The sequence below is a fragment of the Dama dama genome, chromosome 33, assembly GCF_033118175.1.
Source record: "Dama dama isolate Ldn47 chromosome 33, ASM3311817v1, whole genome shotgun sequence".
Lineage (NCBI taxonomy): Eukaryota > Metazoa > Chordata > Mammalia > Artiodactyla > Cervidae > Dama > Dama dama.
In genome coordinates, this window is record NC_083713.1 from 56,789,038 (window position 1) to 56,809,754 (window position 20,717).

The window sequence follows — 20,717 nt, forward strand, 5'->3', positions numbered from 1 at the left end:
CATCCAGATATAGCTATTTAAACCCATCGTTCTCAACTGGGTGATTTTGCTATCCAGAGAATACTAGGCAGTGTCTGGAGGCATTTTTATTGATTATTATTTCCTGGGAGATACAATTGAAGTTTAGTGAATAGAGGCCAGGGATGCTGCTAAATATCCTACATTATATAGGACAACATATAGGACAACTCATAGCAAAAAATAAAAAAAAAAATACCTGGTCCCCCCCCCAAAAAAAAAAAAAAAATACCTGGTCCCAAATAGCAATAGTGCATTTAAGAAACACTGGTTTAAACTAGGAAGAAGATCATGTCTTCTTTGGAAAAAGAGTGTATACTGTCCATGTCTTCATAGAGACTATCATTGCTCTGTTTAATTGGATGGAAAATAAGTATTTTCAACCAAAATATTTTTATATGTATGCTATTTCAGAGTCATTGGAGGTCTATTCAGTTAAATGATTCCCCATGCCATGTTAAAATTGTCTTCTCCTGGTATCTTGGTCAAGATGATCAATGCTCGTCCTGAGCCGTTTAGCCATTAAAATGGGAAAAAATATAGGTGAGGGTAAAGTGGAATTGGGGAGAGATTGGAGAGAAGGAGAAACCAAATTCCAATAGAATAAGAGTTACAAAAAGACATAACATTTGAGGGAATCCCTTGGTTTATCAAACTCTGATTCCAAAGCAGTGCTTCTCTGGCAGTAAGATATTTAAATAAATTTGTACACTCCAAAAATTATTCACATTTGCATGCAGCCTCCCAAATGCCAATTTGAATAGTCATATCATTGTAATTGAAATTATATGCTGGAAAATGTCATAAACATGCTGTGCAGTGGTGGGCTTCATATGATAATCAAGGAAAAGCTGCAGACTTTATAGAGTAGATTTGGTTTAATGCATTTCTATTTTTTGTTTTAATCTGAAAAACAAAGGAACATCTTTTCAAGTAATAGATTGCTTGATTTAAAAAAAGAGGTGGTGACTGTTAAGATTAAGGAAAAGAAGACTTCATATAGTTCTGTTAGTTACCACATACCTGTTACCTGTGCTAAGTCATTTAAAGCCAGAAATCTTCATTTCTTTAAAATGTAAAGTTTAAAATTTCTTTAAAATGTCTAAAAAATAAACATACACATCTTTCAGAAAATAGTAGTATTTTTTCCATTCTTCACAGAATTTTAAGATTTTTTTTTATCTATTGTACTATAAAAATAAATCTTACAAAAGAAGTAAGTATATGAAAAAAGCCTATTTTCTCATAAGTGTATTTTGCTAACTATTTGGCATATTTATGAAGTATGGACTTTCCCATATATCCTTTTATTTAAAATGTCATATTATACAGCATTGCAATCTAGTCTGTAATTCTTGTTTTTGTAAGCTATGTAATTCTGAAATAGGAAAGAAAAAGTATTTCTAGTCTTTAATGAAACATTATTTAAAAGTGACAATAATAAATTATTAGGTTTTGCAATAAATTTATCCAAATTTTGAAAATCTTTGGAGAGGCTCCCATATACCTGCAAAGGTAAGATATTTGCTCCTGGACAGTATTTTAAGAGCTCTCTTTACACTATCATTTTCAGGTATACAAAGATAAAATTTGTGGATTGAATGTCATAGAAACTAATTGAAAACCTTGATTAACTGGAATTGGATGCCCAGACAAATTGATTTCTCTATTTATCACCTTATCTAAAATGTCTCTTTTGATTCAACTTGCACTGTTGAAAATATTTCTAGACTATAATACTCAATTTCCCTGTTTTCATAATTAGACAAAAAAAGTGACTCTTTCCATGTTGCCTGGTTGTCTTGCTTTGTCCCAGGATAATTATTCTATAACAGTTCTCATTACAGAATATTTCAGTTGTATCATGTGTAAAGACTGTAAATGATAAAGCATTGGACTACTTTTTAACTGAAATTGCTGAAGTGAGCCTTTTTTTAAACTCATTTGTCTTGCTGTTTTAAAGTATAAAACAAAGAAATGTTTTAGTAATGGTAAGACTCTGATTATTTGGTCTCCTGGTATTTGAAGTTTGAATGTACTTCTAAGTTACCTGAGATTCTCTAGGGATCAGGTGGAAAGCCAGTATTAACAAACAGGTGTTCCAATAACCCAGAGCTTCTTAGCCGTACATTATGAACATTTTGGCCCAGACAGATTTTTGTTGTAGGAGGAGGGGGCTGTTAAACATATGGAGTGCCAAGTGTAATGTTTAAAAGTATCCCTGTAGGACCTTACCTTCCCCAGCTCTGACAACCCAAAATGCCTTCTGACATAGTCCCTCTGAAAACCCCTGCTGTGTCCTATTAAAATTAAACCTACATTTTCACATCGAGCTATGTGGACATAGTGCATTTATTTAATGTCTCTCCTAATTGTTTCAGATTTATCTTGGAAAAATTGGGAAAATGCAATGATCTTGTTAATTCAGATGGAGCGTTAGGTCACGTGTATCATGTAAAATATATAAACAGGGCAAATCAGAATGCAGGCAGGGAAGATTGTTGCACAGGACTATGGGATTGCTGCCCCTCTACTGGGCTGACTGAGTGGGCTGACCATGCCTCAGAGGATGTCTTGCAAGATAGGATAGGGGCGAGACCATTTTCTAACTTGCAAGTCCATGGGGAGGCAGCCCACTTGTGTGCCGGCTGGTCAGGGGTCTCGGCAGTGTGAGAAAATGTGAGGTATCGGGGGATGATAGTTTGGTAATGCTGATTCTTACAGTAAGAAGGAATCATTTTTTAACACCCCAGGAGCAGAAGGACCGGCTAGGTGCAGATCCTGCCTTTGCTCCATCATAAAACACTTCCAAAGATGCCTGTGCCACAGGAAGGGCTCTTTGGGAAAAATAACATAGGATAAAGGATCTGTAATTTTCAACATACTCTGCAAAAGAGGGGTTATTGAAATTTTTCTTGGGACTGTTATTATGTGTTATGGACTAGAAAATATGTGGCCAGCATGAGTTGAGCATCAGAAAGTCAGGATCAAACCTTCATTCTTTTTTTAGTGTCATTACTCTCCCTTTGTTTTTGACAGTTATCCTTCAAGGTGGTTGATGAGACTGAAATCTCGTTGTGAATGACTTAATATCTCCTATTAAGTTTCTTCTTCCTGTCACAAAACAAGAAATACGATCCCGGCCTTTGATATAGAGAAACTAAGTCATGGAAAAGTTGGTGTTATTGTCTTGAATTAGGTTGAAAGTCATCACAGATGTTATCTCTAGAGTTTGCATAAGGGGATATAGAAGTTCAGACTAAATCATTGGACAGTTTAAAGGTCAGAGAAGCTGATTAATCGGTGATCTAAAATGATAACGTGATGTTCTTTCTCCCACAAAATTTCCTTTTGGTTGTTGTAAAACTGAAGCCTTAGTTAACTCATTTGTTTAACAAAAGCAAATATTCGCACACAAAATGATTTTAGACATCGTCTCTGGACACATTTTTAACTGAATCAAGAGACAAATGTTTGTTATGAAGCTTCTTATTTTACTCAGATTTCTTTTAAGTGTTTCCTTTCTATGTGGATATATTTTAGGTATTCAATCCTACACATCAAGGTTTTGTTTTTTCTTTGGATCATTTAGTCTTTGATTTTTACAGAAGACTTAACACAGAAAAATAACTTAATTGGTAACTTCTTACACTGATTAACTCTACCTATCTTGGGATCTGAGTTTGAGCAGTAAATTGTACACATTTCTATTGACATATTATTCATTGGCATTAATTTAAGACTAAGTCATGTAATTAGAGAAAAAAAAAATAAAACAATGTAAAGCAATAGCTGTGGTTTATATATCATTAAATTTAATATTAGTATAAAGTTATTCTTGTCCACCTCAAAAATAAAGTATCTTGTTTCTTTACCAGCAAATGGGTTTATTCTGGAAGGGCAGAGTATTGCAATTTGGGACAGGCAATCATGGTGGAATCATAGACAATGAAGAATCATAGACAATTCCTCAGAGACAAAGGGAAGGGCAGCTTTTATTAGACTTAGAAGGAAATTGGGGAGAGTTTCTTTTTATTTTATTTATTTGGCTGTGCTGGGTCTTAGTTACACCTCATGGGATCTTCCATCTTGGGCATGCAAGACCTTTACTTGTAGGATGGGAAATCTAGTTCTCTAACACAGGATCAAACTCTAGCCCCCTGCATTGGGAGCGCAGAGTCCTAGCCACTGGACCACTGGGGAAGTCCCAGCGCAGGTTGTTGTGAACAGAAGTTCCCTGGAGAAAAACAGCTCCAAGTTATAGAAGTTTGTTTACTGGCTGCAAGCTGTGGTTAGTGCATTATTGCTGGGGTAGGAAGGACCCTCTCTTTCTTAAAATCAGGGGATGAAATTCCCATGTGAAAAAAAGTCCTCCCCTGGACAGGAAAAAAAGTAACATTTTTATCATTATGGAGAAAAAGTTGAGAGAATTTTATAGAAAGAATTCTATACAAACATACTTTCTTAAAATAATTCTTATCTTTCTTCTTACTGGTTATACAGGCTGCAACAAGTGGTATGTGCTTTGAGATTCCTCCCTCCAGGGCTTCATACTCCACTTTAAATTTATTTTTACACTGTAAATTGGTTTTTTTTTTAAGTTATTCATTTCCTTTGATTATATTACAGTTGTTGCTTCTAGTTCTAAATTGGAATTGTAACGGATATTGCCAGAGTTTTAAGAGAAAAATTTATATTACTTCAGAAACAAGTGGGTTTAAAACTTTCTTCTTGTTACCTTTGGTAAAGCACTGCAAGAAAATTGATATGCTAAAAGCATGTGTACTTATTAAATTGAATATACCTGCATATAATACTTAATAAATTATTTCACAGCACAAAATACGGAAACTGGTGTAAGAATAAATCCATTTGCTTTCATTAATACAAAACAGTGACATCATAACATTAAAAAATAGATTATTTTGATGATAATGCTGGTTTTCTAAGTTTGTAGAATTTTATCAAGGTTATTTTAAATGATTAAAATTCTACATTCCATCTTTCAAGTAGTCTTTAAAAAAATACTCTTTGTTCATACTATTCAATGTAAAAGATTGAAGTGCTACTAGCAAAAATTAACGAAAACCTTGTTAAATCCTGTCTTTCTTCCTAAAATATGGTCTCTCTAAAACATGAAATACATGTCCAAACATTCTTGAACATATACTTGCTTGTCTGTACAACTAAAACCTTAGCTTCTGATCTTAATTGCTCCCTGAGACAAAATCTAGTTTCAGTTGCCCTTACTGCCTCTTCTTTTTCTTAGCTTCTTTTAAAGCCTTGGCTTTCATTAGTGAGCTAGTACCTCACTAATATCCTCAGAACTCCCTTCAAAATTTCTTTCCCTCCCTTAGCTACAGGTCCCTTGCTCACAAGTTCAGCAATTCCTCCTGATTCTGAAATACAAACCCTCTGAGAGAAATTTTTTTCTAAGCCTTCCTTAACAGAAAGAGGTGTGTGGGTATGTGTGGTGGGGAGAATGGGGAATAGTGGGAATATTCATACATTTATAACTTCTTTTTTTAAATTTTTTTTTACTTGAAGGATAATTGTTTTACAGAATTTTGTTGTTTTCTGTCAAACCTCCACATGAATCAGCCATAGCCATACATACATCCCCTCCATTTTGAACCGCCCTCCCATCTCTCTCCCCATCCCACCCTTCTAGGTTGATACAGAGCCCCTTTGTGAGTTTCCTGAGGAATACAGCAAATTCCTGTTGGCTGTCTATTTTATATATGGTAATGTAAGTTTCCATGTTACTCTTTCCATACATCATACCCTTCCTCCCCTCTCCTCTTGTCCATAAGTCTATTCTCTATGTCTGTTTCTCCATTGCTGCCCTGGAAATAAATTCTTCAGAACCATTTTTCTAGATTCTGTGTATGTACATTAGAATATGATATTCATCCTTCTCTCTCTTTTTTTTCCATCTTTCTCTTTCTGACTTACTTCACTCTGTATAATAGGTTCTAGGTTCATCCTCATCAGAAGTGACTCAAATGTGTTCCTTTTATGGCTGAGTAATATTCTATTGTGTATACGTAGCACAACTTCTTTATCCATTCATCTGTCAATGGACATCTAGGCTGCTTCCATGTTCTAGCTATTGTAAATAGTGCTGCAATGAACAATGGGATACATGTGTCTTTTTAAACTTTGGTTTCCTCAGGATATATGCTTAGGAGTGAGATTACTGGGTCATATGGTGGTATTATTCCTAGTTTTTTAAGGAATCTCCATACCATCTTCAATGGCTGTATCAATTTACATTCCCACCAACAGTGGAAGAGCATTCCCTTTTCTCTAAACTCTCTTCAGCATTTATTGTTTGTAGACTTTCTGATGATGGCCATTCTAACCGGTGTAAGGTGATGTTCATTGTGGTTTTGATTTGTGTTTCTCGGCAGAAAATGAAGAGGAACTAAAAAGCTTCTTCATGAAAGTGAAAGAGGATAGTGAAAAAGTTGGCTTAAATCTCAACATTCAGAAAAATAAGATCATGGCATCTGGTCCTATCTCACTTCATGGGAAATAGATGGGGAAATAGTGGAAACAGTGTCAGACTTTATTTTTGGGGGGCTCCAAAATCACCTCAGATGGTGATTGCAGCCATGAAATTAAAAGACACTTACTTCTTAGAAGGAAAGTTCTGACCAACCTAGATAGCATTTTAAAAAGCAGAGATATTACTTTGCCAACAAAGGTCCATCTAGTCAAGGCTATGGTTTTTCCAGTGGTCATATATGGATGTGAGAGTTGGACTATAAAGAAAGCTGAGCACTAAAAAATTGATGCTTTTGAACTGCGGTGTTAGAGAAGACTCTTGAGAGTCCCTTGGACTGAAGGGAGATCCAACCAGTCCATCCTAAAGGAAATCAGTCCTGAATATTCATTGGAAGGACTGATGCTGAAGCTGAAACTCCAATACTTTGGCCACCTGATGTGAAGAGTTGACTCATTGGAAAAGACTCTGATTCTGGGAGGGATTGGGGGGCAGGAGGAGAAGGGGATGACAGAGGATGAGATGGCTGGATGGCATCACTGACTCGATGGACATGAGTTTGAGTAAACTCCAGGAGTTGGTGATGGACAGGGAGGCCTGGCATGCTGCAATTCATGGGGTCGCAAAGAGTTGGACACGCTGAGCAACTGAACTGAACTGAACTGATGTATTCTTTTCCGCTGGTCAGGTACTCATGTCCGCTCTCAGCTGGTGTTCTGCATCTGATGGTATATTCCTGATATTTCCAAAGAGAGAGATGTGCTCCCTGTCTACCTACTCCTCCGCCATCTTTCAGTTATAACTCCTATTGTCATACATACTTCAATGAACTTTGATTTTTGATAATTTACTATTCTTATGTGTGGCCAGAGGAGAATGACTTAAATAGCCTGGGTGTGCTTTAGAAATGGAATATTAGTTTATTTAGACTCAGTAAAATGGGGTCACTGATGCATCTGTTTCCATTAATGAGAGTTAGCAACTGCTGCATGTATCTCATAATTAGATTTATAGAAGTGCTGAAATGAAAAACCCAGTGATGCAGCACAGTGTATTTTCCTCATCCAAAAGATGCTTTTCATTGTCTGAAGAGATAGATGCCATGTTCTGATAAGAATTATGTATGTAGCTTGAGTTACTAATATAAATTATTCAGTATGAAATGATTCCTGTGGAAGGGGTCTACTTTTTTTTTTCTATTTATGAATCTGAACTGTTTCTTACAAATTTAAAATATTTATCTGCAATAATCTAAAGAGAAACTTTTTTTCATAAAGTAAATATATCTACTACTAATTTTTAAGATAGGTTCAGAAGTCAAATAATAAAAGTGTGGTGGATTAAAATAAAAAATAAACCAATGGTAGGGAGGACTTCTGGAAAGAACTTGGCATACCTTCTCCCCAGGAAAACTGCAATTTACCTGAGAAAAATTATTTTTGAAAGTTCAGTCATAAAAAGTTTCTGCAAATTGTCTTCAGGGCAATTCTGTTGTATTTCTGTATACTAGCAACAGACTATCAGGAAGAGAAATTAAGGACATAATTACATGTATAATTATACCAAAAAAAAAACCCCAAAAGCAAAACAAAACAAAACTCAGGAATAAACATACCTAAAGAGGTAAAACAAAACTGGGAGACAGTGTTAAATTAAAAATAGCACAGAGAAATGGAAATATGTATCATGTACATGTATTGGAAGAATTAATACTGTTAAAATGACCATATTGTCAAAAGCAATCTACAGATTCAGTGCAATCCCTATCTAATAGCCAATGGTGTTTTTCATAGAACTAGAAAAAATAATTTTAAATTTTGTGTGGAAACACAAAAGATGCCCAAAAGCCAAAACAATCTTGAGAAAGAGGACCAGAGCTGGAGGTATTATGCACCCTGACTTCAGACTATACTTCAAAGCTAGAGTATTCAAAACAGCATTGTACTGGCACAAAAATAAACATACAGATTAACAGAGCAGAATAGAGACCTCAGATGCAAACCTGCACACTTATGATCAATTATTCTACAGATAAAAATACATAGTGAAGGAAAAATAGTCTCTTCAATAAGTGGTGCTGAGAAAACTCGATAGCTGCATGTAAAAGAATTAGAACTTTTTCTCATACCATATACAAAAATAAACTCAAAATTAATTAAATACATAAATGTATGACCAGAAACCATGAAACTCCTAGAAAAAAAAATAGCACATTATTTGACATAAATCATAGCGATATTTAAAAATATTAAATATTTAAAATATTGCTATGGATCTGACTCCTAAGACAAAAAAGCAAAAGCAAATAAGAGAAGCCTCAGTTCAGTTCAGTTCAGTCGCTCAGTCATGTCTGACTCTTTGTGACCCCATGAACCGCAGCACACCAGTCCTCCCGGTCCATCACCAACTCCCGGAGTCTACCCAAACCCATGCCCAGTGAGTCAGTGATGTCATCCAACCACCTCACCTCTGTTGTCCCCTTCTCCTCCTGCCCTCAATCTTTCCCAGCATCAGGGTTTATTCAAATGACTCAGCTCTTCACATCAGGTAGCCAAAGTATTGGAGTTTCAGCTAAACATCAATCAGTCCTTCCAATGAATATCCAGGACTGATCTCCTTTAGGGTTAGGGTTAAGGTTTAAAAGTTTTTGCACAACAAAGGAAGCCATCAAGAAAACAAAATGACAACCTACTAGATTGGGAGGAAATATTTGCAAATGATACGTCTAATAAGAGGTTAATGTCCAAAGTATACAAATAGCTCATGTAACTCAATATCAAAAAAATTAAGACAATCAAATTAAAAATGAGCAGAAGACCTGAATAGACATTTTTCCAAAGAAGATATACAGATGGCACATTAAAAGATGTTCACATAGCTAATCATCAGAGAAATGAATCAAAATCACAATGAGATATCACATCACACCTGTCAGAATGACTGTCACCAAAATGACAACAATTAACAAATTCTGGTATCTCCATGAAGAAATCACTCGTCTTTCCCATTATATTGATTTCCTCTATTTTTTTATACTGTTCACTTAAGAAGGCTTCTTCATCTCTCCTTGCTGTACTCTGGAACTCTGCATTCAGATGTGTATATCTTTCCCTTTCTCCTTTGCCTTTTGTTTCTCTCGTTTTCTCAGCCATTTGTAAGGCCTCTTCTGACAAGCCTTTTGCCTTCTTCCATTTCCTTTTCATTAGGATAGTTTTGGTCACTGCCTCCTGTATGATGTTACAAACCTCCATCCATGGTTCCTCAGACACTCTGTCTACCAGATCTAATCCCTTGAGTATATTTGGCTAGAGATCTTTTCAAGAAAATGGAGAAACTAAGGGATATATGTCCTGCAAAGATGGGAACAATAAAGGACAAAAATGACAATGACCTAATAGAAGCAGAGGAGATTAAGAAGAGGTGGCAGGATTACACAGAAGAACTTAATGGTCTTAATGCCAAAGATAACCATGATGGTGTGGTCACTAACCTAGAGCAAGACATTGGGAATATGAAGTTAAGTGGGCCTTAGGAAGCATTATTATGAACAAAGCTATTGGGGGTGATGGAATTCCAGTTGAACTATTTCAACTCCTACAAGATGATGCTATTAAAGTGCTGAACTCAGTATGTCAGCAAATTTGGAAAACTTAGCAGTGGCCACAGGGCTGGAAGAGGTCAGTTTTCATCCAATCCCAAAGAAAGGCAATGCCAAAGAATTTTCAAACTACTGTACAATTGTGCTCATTTCACATAGTTGTAAGGTAACACTGAAAATCCTTCAAACCAGGCTTCAGCAGTACATGAACTAAGAACTTCCAGATATACAAGCAGGATTTTTAAAAGGCAGAGGAACGAGAGATCAAATTGCCAACATCCATTGGATCATAGAGAAAGCAAGGGAATTCATGCAAAACATGTACTTCTGCTTCATTAACTACGCTAAAGCCTTTGACTGTGTGGATCACAACAAACTGTGGAAAATTCTTAAAGAATGGGAATACCAGACCACCTTACCTATCTCCTACAAAACCTGTATGAAGAACAAGAAGTAAAAGTTAGAACCAGACATGTAATAACACACTAGTTCAAAATTGGGAAAGGAGTACATCAAGGCTATACATTGTTACTCTACTTATTTAGCTTACATACAGAGTACATCATGCAACACACCAGGCTGGATTAATCACAACCTGGAATCAAGATTGCCAGGAAAAATATGAACAACCTCATATATGCAGATAATACCATCTAATGGCAGAAAGTGAAAAAGGACTGAAGAACTTCTTTATGAGGGTGAAAGAGGAGAGTGAAAAAAAATGGCTTAAAACTCAACATTCAAAAACCGAAGATCATGACATCTGTCCCCATTATGTTATTGAAAATAGAAATGGAAAAAGTGGAAATCATTACAGATTTTATTTTCCTGAGCTCTGAAATCACTGCAGGTGGTAACTGTAGCTGTGAAATTAAAAGATACTTGTTCCTTGGAAGAAAGGTATGACAACTTAGAGTTGGACAATAAAGAAGGCTTTGCACTGAAGAATTGATGCTTTTGAACTGTGATGCTAGAGAAGAATATTGAGAGTTCTTTAGATCAAACCTGTCAATTCTAAAGGATTTCAACTCTGGATATTCATAGGAAGAACTGAAGCTGAAACTCCAATAATTTGCCCACCTGATGTTTAAGAGATGGCTCATTAAACAAGACCCTGGTGCTATGAAAGTTTGAGGGCAAAAGGAGAAGGGGGGTTACAGATACTGAGATGGTTCGGTGGCATCATTGACTCAGTGAACATGACTTTGAGTCAATGCTGGGTGATAGTGAAGGATAGAGAAGCCTGGCGTGCTGTGGTCCATGGTGTCGCAAAGAGTCAGGCATGACTTAGCAATTGAACAATAACAATACATCAATAAATGGTCGAGAGAATGTAGAGAAAATGAAATCTTTGTACACTGTCTAGTGGAAATGTAAATTGGTACAGCTACTGAATTAAACAGTATGGAGTTTTTTCTTTAAAAAACTACAACTATCATATGATCCAGCAATTCTACTCCTGAGTATATTTCCAAAGAAAACAAAACACTAATTCAGATAGATACATGCACTCCAGTATTCACACAAGCGTTAATTACAGTAGATTAAGATATGGAAGTAACCTAATTGTCCATCAACAGATGAATGGTTAAGGAAGATATGATGTGTGTGTACACACACACACACACACACACACACACACACACACAGTATATATATACATGCTTAGTCGTTCAGTCATGTCCAACTCTTTGAGACACCATGGACTGTAGCCTGCCAGCCTCCTCTGTCCATGAGGATTCTCCAGGCAATAATACTGACCTGGGTTGCCATGTCCTCCTCCAGGGTATCTTCCCAACCAAGAGATCGAACCCAGGTCTCCCGCATTGCAGGCAGATTCTATACCCTCTGAGCCACCTGTGAAGCCCACATAAATTCATAATGGAATACTATTCAGCCATGAAAGATAATTAAATTGTGCCATTTGCAACAACAGGGATGGACTTGGAGGATGTTATGCTTAGTGAAATACATCAGGAAAAGAGAGAAATACTGTAAAATATCACTTAAATACAGAATCTAAAAATAAATCTAGTGAATATAGCAAAAAAGAAACTGACTCATGGAGATAGAAAAAAGGTCATGGTTACCAGAGAGGAGAAGGAAGAAAGGAGGGGCAAAACCGGGGTAGGGGATTAAGAGGTGCAAACCATTATGTATAAAATAAGCTACAAAGATCTATTATGCAGCATAGGGAATATTGCTAGTATTTTATAGTAACTGTAAATGGAGAATAGCCTTTAATATTTGTGAAGGTTGTTTACCTGAAACTCATGTAATATTGTAAAACAACTATATTTCAATTAAAAATGAAAACAAACAAACAAAAAAATGAAAACAAAAACAAAAAAGAAAAGCTCAGTGGCTTCACTGGCAAATTCTACCAAACATTTAAAGAAGATTTAATATTAATTCTACATGCATGCTAAGTTGCTTCAGTCATGTCCGACTCTTTGCTACCCCATGGACTGTAGCCTATCAAGCTTCTCTGTCCATGGAATTGTCCAGGCAAGAATACTGAAGTGGGTTGCCATTTCCTACTCCAGGGGATCTTCCTAACCCAGGGATCGAGCTTGCATCTCTTAAGTCTCCTGCATTGGCAGGTGGGTTCTTCACCACTCATGCCACCATAAAAAAAGGCAAGAACACTTCCCAGTTAACCAATATCACCATGCTTCCAAAATTAGATAAAGACTTGAAGAGAATGCTACTGACCAATATTCCTTACAAATATAGATGGAAAAATCCTTAACAAAATGCTAGCAAATCATATCTTATAACATGTAAATATGATTATATGCCATGACCAAGTTGTATATATCCTAGGAACACAAAGTTGGTTTGACATTTGAAAGTAAACTAATGTTAATATAAATTGAATACAGGGCAAATATTATTTGAGTTAATGCAGAAAGCACATTTGACTAAATTCAACAGTGCTTCTTTATTAAAAACAAAATAAATGAACTAAGAATAGAAAGAAAATTTATCAATTTGATAAAAGACAACTAAAATACCTGCAGCTAAAAGGAGATCTAACTATACAACTTCATCCTAAAATCAGGGAAAAGAGAAGGATATCTGTTTTTACCACTTCTATTTAATGTTGTGCTGGGGTTCTAGCAAATTCAATCGAACAACAAAAGGAAATAAAAGACATCCATATTGGAAAATAAGTAAAACTCTCTCTCTTTGCATGTAATATGACATTATGTATAGAAAATAATGAAGAATCAAAAAAAAAAAAAAAAATCTGTTAGAACTTCTGAGTTCAGGAAACTTGTAGGGCCCAAGATCAACTTATAAAAATCAGTGGTATTCCTACAAACTGTCAGTGACCATCCTAAAAATGAAATTAAGAAACAATCCCATTGTTTTGAAAGAACAGAACACATATATGGGATCTAAGACCCGAACACAGAACAAAACCAATGAACAAACCAAACAGAAACAAATGTGGGGATACAGAGAACTGATTAGTGATTAAGAGAGGAGAAGAGGATTGAGGTGGGCAAAATAGATAAAGGGGTGAACTGTGTGGTGATGGATGCTCACTCTGTCTATGGTTGTGATCATTCACTGTAGTGTATACAGATGTTAAACTCTAAAGTTGTACACCTGAAACTTATATAACTATAAATGGCGTTAAGAAAAGATATTTTGTTGAAAAAATTTTAATGAAAAATGTGAAAGACCTACACATTGAAAACAGTGTTGAAAGAAATTTAAAAATACCTGGTGCGAAAGTCACTCAGTCATATCCAGCTCTTTGAGACACCACGGACTGTATAGTCCATGGAATTCTCCAGGCCAGAATACTGGACTGGGTAGCCATTCCCTTCTTCAGGGGATCTTCCCAGCCCAGGGATCAATCCAGGTTTACCACATCCCAGGCAGATTCTTTACCAGCTGAGCCACAAGGGAAGCCCAAGAATACTGGAGTGGGTAGCCTATCCCTTCTCCAATTCCAGCCCAGGAATTGGACTAGGATCGCCTGCATTGCAAGTGGATTCTATACCAGCTGAGGTACAGAGAAGCCAAAAAAGCTAACTAAATGGTACATTCCAGGTTCATGGATGATAAAAATTAATACTGAATATTATTATTTGAAAGATTGAGATGTGCACAGATTTTCAGATCATCCAAATTATACTGAGTATATGTCAGTCATTTTATAAGATCCAGCCAAATGTAGTATCATATCCCTAATTGGTTTGTCTGGCATTTGATAATTAATTGACTTAGATCTGTTTCAGCTCACTAATTGTTTTTAAATTAGATCATCTCATTTTATTTTGGACTATTGGTTTACTTTACTTCCTGATAAGAAAATAATATCTTGGTTTCTGAAGGGACCTTGAACATTAAAAATTGTTTACTGCAGTACTAGAAAGATGAAACTGAAGTTATTCATTAAAATTCTTCCCAGCCTCTAGCATAATGTACAGTAAAATGTCACTATTTAGATGACATTTATTTGGGGACAACTGTGGCAGACACTGTACTGATTAAGTTTTAAGTTTTTTCTTTTCCATTCACCCCCCTCAATGTGTATTTTACACATTTGCTTTCTTAAACTTAGATATGTACATTTTAGGCAGGTTGATGGGAGTTGGGCAGAAGAACATAATCTGCAAAGTGGGAAGAATGAAGCAAATGTGAAAAAAGCAGCAAATGGGAAAGAATAGAGGGCCTCAAACTGATAGAGAGGCCGCCCCCATATAGCCACTTTCCTTGATGCTCTTGTATCCTTTCAATAAATTCCACCATTTAATGTAATCCTCTGTATACAGGTTACTGTCCCTTTCATCTCATGAAGTATTAACTGAGACACAATTCCCCCCGCAAAGTGATCAATCTAGATTTTGTTAACATCTAATAAAATGCATATCAATATTTTATTGCACAGAATCACCTTATATTTAATTATAAAATTGTTTGGTATTATATTTACTTGATTACTTGAGAGTATTAGTAGAAAATAATGTATGTAAATTAAGTAGGGTAGATGTTTTTGAATTATAAGTGAAAATGAATGGGGAAGTATTTTTTAATGGAAATTTAGTTTTTAAGGATCTAATTGTTTCAAATTATTGAAGAAAGCAGAAAGCATTGGGCAGAAACAGCCAGAGTTGTAGCCTATCCAACAGTCTGGCTATTTCCTCTTCTATGCAACTCACTCAGAATGCCCAAGAATTGTTCTTGCATGTCCCTATAGTAATTTTTCTTCTATATGGTGAAAAACCAGTCTCCTAGCTGTAAGAGGGAATGCTAATCATGTGTGCCATAAATGACACCAATCATCTGTCAGCCCTGCTAAGAGATCTCTGATCAGACCAGAAGTCATAGTTTAGAAAATACATCAGTAATCTAAATGCAAAATCACTGGTTTGAGGAGTATAAAGCAAACTCCAATCCAATCCATGCAGTCATTTATGTATGAACTATTTTGAAAGAGGGCAGTATGAAGTTTTTTGATGTTTTGGGTAGAGGCAGTTCTAATACCCTAGTAATCATAAAGGATGAGAAATAATATGCAAGATATCTAAGAGTGACAAGCAAAACATGTGAAAGAAGTTCAGATCCATAACCTGCTGGCAAAGTGTCACATCAGTGTTTCTGTTTGTATGTATAGAACAGAGAGAGGAGTTGACTCTGGGGAGAGTCAGAGAATCTCAGGATCTAAGTTGAGTCTATGGGAAGCCTGTGGTAGACTGGGTCCTAAAAGACATTCTGATATCTTTAGTGTTTTAATTTGTCAAAGGGAAAGTTTGGTCTCATGAGATGAACAATAACATTGACTTTTTGAAACTACAAATACATTGCACAAAGTCAAGTTGAAATCACTCGTCAGAATTCAGTCAGAAAGCTATGCAGGAAATAGATTCAACCAGTAAACTACTCAATTTATTTAATACACGCTGAAGCAAAAAAATCACTTTGATTATTAAGTGAAAAACAAATACAGATAGGAAATGATAGTGACATAATGATTACAAATTGAAAAGCAATATTTTTTTTTTTTAAACTGAAAGTGCTAATAGTGTTACTAGAGTGATAGAATACCAAAAGTTTTTTTCTTTTGGTGGGGAGAGGTTTAGCTTGCTATATCTTATCCAAAGCATATTATATAGTTACTAGTAGTGACACTTGCACTCTTAAATTTTAAAAATTTAAAAGAAAAACGCTGAACATTTTGTTTTTATTCACATGAAGACTTCTTTCATGACTTATCTTTGTGTACCATCATTATAGTAATATATTTTACAGCTTTTGTGTTGAAGAAAATGTGCCAATGAGAGCAACAAGTATTTCTTGAATTTCAGCTGTTTATTTTTTAATTGAAGCATAGTTGATTAACAATTCTGTGCTAATTTCTGCTGTACCGTGAAATGACTCAGTTGTACACATATATACACTATTTTTCATATTCATTTGCATTATGGCTTACCCCAGGAGATTGGGTATAGTTCTCTGTTCTATACAGTAGGACCTTGTTGTTTATCCATTCTAAATGTGATAGTTGGCATCTACCAACCCCAAACTCCCAAGCCATCCCTCTCCCTCACCTCCCTTTTGGCAACCACATGTCTGTCCTCTGTGTCTGTGAGACTATTTCTGTTTTGCAGTTAGGCTTGTTTGTGCCATACTTTAGATTTCAGATATGTTTCATATCATGGAGTGTTTGTTTTTCTCTTTCTGACTTAGTATGATAATCTCTAGCTGGGCTGTGTTGCTGCAAATGGCATTATTTCATTCTGTTTTTATGTCTGAGTAGTATTCCGTTGTGTATATGTACCACATCTTCTTTATCCATTCATCTGTTGATGGGCAGTTAGCTTTTCCCATGCCTCAGCTATTGTGAATAGTGCTACTATGAACATACGGACACATGTATCATTCTGAATTATAGTTTTTTCCAGCTATATGCCTAGGTGGTATTAATGGATTATATGCTTAATTATAGTTTTAGATTTCTGAGGCACCTTCATACTTCATACATGCAACCCACGTTCCCACCAACAATGTAGGATGGCTCCCTTTTCTCCACATCCTCTCCAGCACTTGTTATTCATAGAATTTTTAATGATGGCCATTCTGACCAGTGTAAGGGTGGTACCTCACTGTAGTTTTAGCTTGTATTTCTCTAAGAATTAGTGATGTTGAGCGTTTATTCATGTGCCAGTTGGCCATCTATATTTCTTCTTTGGAGAAATGTCTCTTTAGGTCACCTGCCCAGTTTTCAGTTGGGTTGTTTGTTTTGTTGTTGAGTTGTATGAGCTATTTATATATTTTGGAAATTAAGTCCTTGTTGGTCACATAGCAAATATTTTCTCCCATTCTGTAAGTTGTCTTTTCTGTTTATATTTGCCTTAGCTGTGCAAAAGCTTATAAGTCTGATTAGCTCCATTTGTTCACTTCTGTTACCTTGGAAGACTGATCTAAGAAAACATTGGTGTGATTTATGTCAGAGGATATTTTGCCTATGCTCTCTTCTGGAAGTTTTATTGTTTCTTGTCTTATGATTAAATCTTTAAGCCATTTTAGATATATTTTTGTGTGTGGTGTGAGGCTGTGTCCTAATTTCACTGATTTACATGAAGCTGTCCAACATTTCTAGCACCACTTGCTGAAGAGTCTGTCTTTTTCCTATTTTACATTTTTGCCTACTTTGTCAAAGATTAATTGGCCATAGGTGTGTGAGTTTATATCTGGGTTCTCCTCTCTTTCATTTATCTGTGTGTCTGTTTTTGTACCAATACCATACTATTTTGATAGCTGTCATTTTGTAGTATTGTCTGAAACCCGAATGGGTTATGCCTCTTGCTTTGTTTTGTCCCTCAGGATTTCAGCCATTTATTTTAAAATAAAGATGGTTTTGTAAATAATAATAATTTGAGGTCATGGTTAAATTCAGAAACAAATAACCAACTAGCTAAATAAACAAAACAATAAATAAAAATGATTTGTATATGAAATAAAGATATAAGTTTATATATATTTATATACATACACACACACATATATATATGTATGAAACATATTAAAGCTATTAGCTGACAGGTGCTGAAGAGACTTACCACATTTGTAATATATTATGATAACAATAGGGCATTTTTGAGCATTGATAATTTAATCAAGGCATAAATTTTGCCATGAATTTTGAAATCTTATAGTATGATTAAATTCATAACCATAGGCATCATATTTTTCCACTCATAAAATATATATTGGTTATTTTGCTATTGGTGGAAACCTATTGATTTATTCACTAAATTGAGCTTTTGTGGCTTCCTTTTTTATCATTATTCTATAATAGCATCATTCTTAAACTAATATGGATACATATTTAGTTAAAGTTTACATATAAATATAATATATATAATATTTGCCTTCCAAAAGTGAAAATCAAGTCAGATTATATTTTGTCAGATTATATTTTATCAGATTTTAATAGTTTCTCACTGGGGTCAGGGTAAAGAATTATGGCATAGAAATTTGTATATTTTTATATATAAACTTTTTTTAATTTTTGTATATAAATTTGTATAAATTTCATGAGATCTAGAGAGAAAATAAAATATTGGAAGACTTCTATATAAACTAGATAATCTTTCTTTTGACCCTCACTATTTCTGCTCCCCTTGGGTAATCCAACCTAGATAATAATTCACTATTGCATCAATATATAAATGAAAAAGTTATTTTCATGAAACTACCCCATTGTCTAAATAATGTACAGTTGATAATCAGAACAAAAAGAAATAGGTGAAAAATCACTTTCCACCTTTATCCTTCTAGCCCCAGGTTATTGTTTCTAAACTGAGAATTCTTACCAAGCATTCAGGTAGATCTTTTGTTTCTTTGTAATTGCAAAGAAGCTTTGCTAACATATTTTTATGAGATGAGAGTAAGGACAGGTGTAAACAGGGATTTGATTATTTCATCTACTTCAGAATACTCAAACTGAATGTCATTTTTTCAAAAATCTATATTCCAAATATAAGTAATTTCCATGTTTATTTTATTTGAAATACCAATACTGCAATTTGTTATTCCTGTGATTTTTCAAAGTAAATTGAATTCATTGAAATTTATTACAAGGTTATCCCAAGGGTCAGTGCCATGGGAATATATGTGATCAGTTAATTACTGAGAGATTCATATAGTATTTCAACATGTTTGTGAAAGTTCCAAGTTTATACTGAACTCTGATCTGCAGAACATTGCTATAGCAATGTGTTAATGAGTGTTAATGAGATTGATGTAATACTTGAAGCAAGGAAAAAAATGGGAGCTTTTTACATACTTCATATCACTAAAAATCATAAAGTAATGTAATATATGAAGTGTCTTATAATTGTTTTTTAATTTCACTTAATTCAGATTGCCTTTCAAATCATAGTGGGTATAGTAATGAAGATTTAGAAAGTCCAGTCCTTTAGCGTCACTAGTCTTAGAGCTTGAAACTATTTCAAGTGATGAGTGCTGTTAAGATAGTTATTTAAGGTGAAGAGTGCTTGTAGCTCCATCAAAACTTAGAGTCCACTGATTCTTAAGCTTAAAAGTATCATAAACCTAATCTGAGAGCAATTGTGCTACTGGTTTTATGTAGATATTATGTCTTTTGACTGAATCATATTTTTTTAATTTTAAAATAGAGCTTATATATTAAGTCACTGATACAAAGACATATGAAAAATCAGTATAAATATGCTTTACTAAATATAGTGTTCTTTTCTCAAAGATCTAAAAGCACTTATATCTGTAACTAAAATATTTATGTATATAAATGTAGCTATTATAGGTAGTGAAAAGAATAATCAAAATAATGAAGACAGTAGTATATTAAATATAATTTAGAGATAGAAATAGCAGTGTTAATTTCTAAATATAGATTGTACCATAAAGTAAGACTTAGCACATCTAGAAAAAAAAAATTTAAATCTCCTGTAAGCATTTTGGTTTTAAATATATAAGGATAATGAATTTTAGGAGCCTATATAAAGACAGAAATTATGAAGTTTCTGTTGTTATCTATGACTACCAAATTATAAACCTGTCTATTTAAATAACACTTTGGGTCGACAAGACAATTTGGCTATGGAAACTAAGATGAGTAGGCTTTTTTTTACTGGAAAGAATGGCCTAGAATATTGGAAAAGGTGTGTTAATAACTATTCTGCCTCTTATAAAGTTAAATATTTGTGCCTCTTAAATATTCCCATTTCTCCCAGTAACTGTGCTGCCAGCCCTGAGCCTACTGTGGGAAATGATTATTATTCTTGCCAGTTAACTGCTCTCTCCATCTGTGAATCAACTGTGGAAGATATCTGTCCCAGACAAAAATCACTGGCTGTTGCCTGGTGAGAGGACAGTTATAAACAGCTGCTTTCCAAATAGGTACAGTAGAGCCATGTGCATCGGCCAGTGCCGATGCATCTGCATAGCGCAGCACCATAGAGATGATTTTCTTGAGTTTTACTCCAATTTTCTTGAGAAGCTATCTAGCCTGTCAAATTCTATTGTTTTCTTCTGTTTCTTTTCACTGCCCACTTGAGAAGGCCTTCTTAGCTCTCCTTGCTATTTTCT

At 34.9% G+C, this 20,717-nt stretch overlaps 1 protein-coding gene across 1 annotated transcript in view; it reads left to right on the forward strand.

Annotated features, from left to right (window-relative positions):
- Positions 1–20,717, forward strand: part of LRP1B (LDL receptor related protein 1B) — a 1,867,078-nt gene that overhangs the window by 520,043 nt on the left and 1,326,318 nt on the right. The window lies entirely within an intron of this gene.